We start from the raw sequence: 5,632 nt of genomic DNA, 5'->3' as shown, positions 1-5,632 counted from the left end.
AATTTTATTAAAGATGTGTGAACTGGCTCTGTGCTAGAACAGGCAGCCAATCAGAATCAACGATGTCATTAAGCTGTTTCACCAACCCTACCAGCAAAATTCTACCTCTCGCTTTAATATAAAGAAAAACAGCTATATCCAAACATGCTAACCTGCTGGTAGCATGCTAGACCAACACAGGAAAATCATGTATCAAAAGCTTATTTTAAAGCTCCATGAATGTCAAAATGTGTTGCCGTTCTTAATTGAAATGTAGTCCGCCAACTGAGGAAATATAGCTAGCCTCAGCCAGCATGTTTTATGGCGATACTAGCAACACCTGCTTAATATTAGCAAACCCCCCTTACAGTACATTTTACATTCCATGCGTGGCTCCGACTTTGATTTATCCGAGGGAGGTCAAGCAGAGATAAGATGGCTTATTCGTACTCGTATAAACACTGAGTCATTGATTTTTCAGATGCTGGCTTTGTCTCAATGCACTGTTTGTTTTGAGGACACGCAAGGTGCTAAACAAAGTCAACTTTAAGCACAGGAGAGATGTTCCCTTAATGATTAACGAACATTCTCTGAAAGTTTGTCATCTGTGAGTGATTCAGGTTCAGCAACTAAGCCATTTCATGTGTGTAAAATCTACAGAGGCACGTTTCATAAAGCAACACCAGGCTGCGACGACGGAAATGATTAGCCGGGACCGCTAGTGTCTTTTGCCCAGTTCTCTGTCAGACTCCGAGAGATAGAGCAATTAAAACTGGTTAATCACAAACTCTTCCGTAGGACACAGAATAGTCACATAGTCTCTCTGCCAGCATTTCTTTGAGATGTTCTTCTTGATGTCAGCAATTTGGGATTCTAGATTTTTTAAGATGCTATCTATCTCTCTCCCTTATTATTTCCCATCCTCTCAGCTGCAGCGTCTGAGTGTGAGAGCGAGGGTTGCCCCCCCACCCCCACCCCTGTCAACCTTACCATAACCCCAGGCTCCTGAACTCACTTGTACATTTTAGTCCTCGATAATAAACCAACATCTGCAGAACTTACAAGTGCTTTACCAGAGTTAATTGAGTAAATTGAAGCAAGCTGTGGCGCAGTGGTGATCTATGAGCCCCAGTCCAGAGCCCAGAAAGGAGACAACAGATTTACTGCGAAGACAGTGGGCGGCCTTTTGTTCGGGCGCTGGTTCACGGGAAGTTTGAGGTCAGGGCGGATTAAAATATCTAGAGGAACAAATGGAGTAATTTTGAATGTAATATAAGGAACGCTGTGCCAGTTTCCACCAGCCGGCAGGTGTGATTTACTTGATTTTAAGCCCACTTTTATCATCTGATTTTCACCATCCCCCAACTCTCACCTGACCACTGTTTGCATTATTCAGGATTTATAGGTAACGGGAAGATTTGACCATATTAACAGGTAACTTCAGCTACGGTTGACATGACTAGAGGAAAGATAAATAGCAGAGGAAACGCAGAGAGCGAGCGGGAGAAGCATAACAGCAGTAAATAAATAGCAGCGGGGGACAGGGGACAGGGGACAGCCTCCACTGAGGGAATCAATCCAGCTATTTCCTCCTGTACTCGAGCCCCGGGGGTCTTTACATGGTCAAGTAGTGTTCATCTAAAACCAAAGAAAAGTGTTAGAGAGCAAGAGAGAGAGACATTTATAATTCTTTACCATAGCCTGGTCTAATGTGGTCAACTTGTGCAGTGATTGCATTAAATTGAGCATGCAAATTTAGCATGTTAAAGCTCAGGTAATATGTTTGTGTGGAGCGTGTCACATCTACGAGAGAAAAAAATGCTTGCTGTGATAGTTATTTAGCAGATGTTTTCAGAAATGTATGGTAGCCTCATAATTGATAGTTTCAACAGATTATGAAATTAATCAGCACCATGGCTCTTTGACGCTTTTATATTATTAACACTTTTAATAATATATTATATGTAAGGGATAATGTAGAGCGAGGCGGTTGTTATAGCGAATACAACCCCGACAGGCTGATCAGGATCCCGACGTGAAGCGTTGTTAAATACAAAATAAAAAGCTAAAAATAAATAAATAAAGAACCTTTGATAAATATTGTTTTCTGGCTTGCTGTCATTTAATTCTAATTGCCTAGTAATAAATGCAAAACAGTAGAAAATATGGCATAATTCTTGTGTGTTTGGTTTTGGAAATCTACTAAAACATAAAGTTGGCATTTCCCCCTTATGAGATCCCACACATTCACATTTACATGTACATTGAGTCATTTAGCAAACGCTTTTATCCAAAGTGACTTACGAATGATGAACATCACAAGCAAATCAAAGGTAATCAGTTTTATGAAGCATTTTATCATCACTTAGCTTCATTAGCATATTATTATGTTCATTGTGTGACCAGTGGGATATGGGAGCGCAAAGATGTGATGGTGTATAAAGAAAACACTAATGAACCTGGATGTCCGGGATGGATCAGATAATTATCCCAACCTGATCAATGGCACTTCAGTCCTGCTGTCTGCTTCAACATTCATATTCAGCCAAAACCACATATCTGTTTCTTTTCTTTCTCTCTCTCTCTCTCGCTCTGTCTCTCTTTCTCTCTAACCCCTCTTTGTGATTGAGTATGAAGTCTCCCACAAAGAGAATGTCAGAATGAAAGGCAGAGAGCAGGAGGGAGGGAAAAACAGTGGGCCAACCTCGTTTTCCGCTTGATGGGTTAGCGGCAGAGAATGCGCCTCGACGAGGTAAATGATTAAGGAGGGAGAGGGAGAGAGAGAGAGAGCTACAGATAGAGAGAGAGAGAGAGAGAGAGAGAGAGAGAGAGAGAGAGAGAGAGAGAGAGAGAGAGAGAAACCTTTGCGGCTCTGCCATTTTGCACTTCAAAGATCTAGCCAGGCAGGTTAAATGAAAAGCAAATGTGTTGCCCTGCCGTGCAAATACCTCGAATGTTTTAGCAGGTGCAAGCAATGAGGGAGGTGGGTAGTGACTAAGTCTTGAATGCACCTTGCTTTAGGAACAAGGGAGAGACGTCCTCCTTTCCCTTCACAAGAGACCTGGCCTTCAACAGAGGCTATAGAGAGGTCAACTTAGTGCAGGTCTCAAAGGTCAATTACTACAGGTTACCATGGGATAATATCCAGCCAAGTAAAGAGGTCAGTTTTCTCACAGAGTGCATGGGAATATGTCGTGTTCTACCATACTGTACCGTCACAGTGCTTTCAAAACAACGTGTGTATGTGGTTTGCATGTTGATGCATAATATGCAGAACTATTAAGATGAAAAGGGAATTTACAGAATATGTAGTGAATTATTTGTCAGGCTTTTATAGTAAGTCACCAATAGTTGGCACTGTTTATCTGGCTGTAGACAGACACTAAAGGCCCAATTAGTCTCAGTGTACTGTATTAACACATCTGTTGCTTTGTAAATGCAAAATGCTTTGTAATTTAGTCTTCTGTAAAAAAAAAAAAAAAAATATATATATATATATATATATATATATATATATATATATATGTGTGTGTGTGTGTGTGTGTGTGTGTGTGTGTGTGTAATTCAAAAAAGATTAATATAAATATATATATAGAGATAGAGCCAGATAGACAGACAGATATAATATATAGAAGGATGCAAGTCAGTTAAATCAACATCTGTATGTGCATTTATTTAGCATAGATAGATAATTTTCTTGTTATTATTTAAGTCCTGCTGCCATTTGTAAATCCTTGTCCAGGGTTTCCAGGTGTTTATAAATCCCCTTGACATTTTACCCTGACATTTTTTACTGCTCAGTGACATTCTGCTACTCCTGGGTATAGGGAAAGGGAGTTTCAGCACTCCACTTTGGGTTTTAAGGAAGCTATATATATATATAAAACATATAAGACTTTTTTTTTTATTATTTGAATAGCCTATATTTTCAAATGAAATGTATTCCTGTGTGGTCAAAGCTGATTTTTTAGCATCTGTAGTTCAGTCTTCAGTGTCACATGATCCTTCAGAAATCATTCTAATTTGTCGATTTTGTGCTCAAGTAACATAACTTATTATCAATGTTGAAAACAGTTTAGCTGCTTAATATTTTTTCTTTTTTTTTATTATTCTTTGCTGAATCCAAAGTTCAAATGAACATTATTTATTTGAAAAATAAATATTTTGTGTTTACTGACAGTTTTGATGCATTTAAATCATCCTTGCTGAAAAAAAAAAATCGAAAAATGTTTTACTGACCCCCAAATTTTTAACGGTATATATCCTAGGATACAGTGTGTGTGTGTAGAGTGTGTAGTGTTCAGGTATACCCCACGTTGTGGGGACATTTTGTCCCCATAGGTTATACGTGAACCACACACAATATCCGAAAATGGCAATATCCAAAATATTTTGGTCCCCATGAGGAAAACTTATAAATCATACTAAGTGAGGTTTTTTGAAAATGCACAAATGCAAAAAGTACAAATGTAAAACATTTTCTGTGATGGGTAGGTTAAGCAGATAGGGTTAGTGTAAGGGGATATAATATACACTTTTTACAGTATAAAAATCATTATGTCTATAGAAAATCCCCATAAACCGTGTGTGCAATGCATATATAATTTATAATATAATATAATTTCATTACATATACATTATTATATTACTAATATTATAATATATATTATATATATATATTGTTTAGGTGCTTTTTGTTTGATTAAAAATGCAGCTGTGAATAACCCCTCAACCCACTTTCTAGGATATAGTCATTATTTTTCCAAGAGACATGCCGTGTCTTGGCCACTTAACAAATCCAAATCATTCTTACTTGCCTGAAGATGACAGGGGAATCAGGGACAATTATTAGGCAATTAGAGAAATTATTTGTCAATTGTTCGCATCTCGGTGTCAAACACAATGGCACCCGTTAATTAATTTAATCTTAATTAGTGACTGCCTGGCTCACCATCAAAAAATTATATGGATTCAATGTTGGTTTCAGACATCATTATGTGTAAGATGATATCTACATATCAGCTACTACTAATGTTGGGGTTTTGTTCATGACAAGGCGGTTTGTGTTTCTGTAATTACAAACTCCGCTCGAGTGTTCCTTGCTGCTGGAAAGAAAAAAAAAAAAAGTGAAAAAACAAAAACGAGGGGCAAGGCATTCCCAGCACGCCTACGTTTGATCTGTGGTACCGCCAGATTGCTTAACACTGCGCTGCTCTACTGTCAGACAGTTCAAGTCTATTTTGAGGAGGATCGATTATATTTTCCTGAGAAAATTGTGTGCAGTTGGAACCACAGTGTAGCTCGAGGCTGAACATTATGCAAAGAGGCAGTAACCCAACAAAAGAGGGGGGGGGTTTCTTGTTTGAAGGGTCAGGTTGGGGAGCTTTCTGATGGAGGAGAGAGTGGAGAATCTTGGCTTCTGGATTTATCTGGTGAGCGAAGCGTGAGGCACTTCTCTCTCTCTTCCCTCCCTTTCTCCTCTATCTCTGGCACCAAACTTATCACAATAATGTTGAGTAAGATCGTTTTTGGCTTGTGCCTGACAAACTGATATAAATTTCAATCTGACTCTGACAGAAGTTTTCATTTTGCCAAGAGTGCAAAAAGAGTTAAGGGGAGAGACCATATACACATTATGTGGATACAAGCGGTA

This window comes from Abramis brama (genome assembly GCF_963993115.1).
Source record: "Abramis brama genome assembly, chromosome: 19".
NCBI lineage: Eukaryota > Metazoa > Chordata > Actinopteri > Cypriniformes > Leuciscidae > Abramis > Abramis brama.
The sequence above is the reverse complement of the archived record's forward strand: the minus strand, read 5'-3'. Positions refer to the sequence as shown.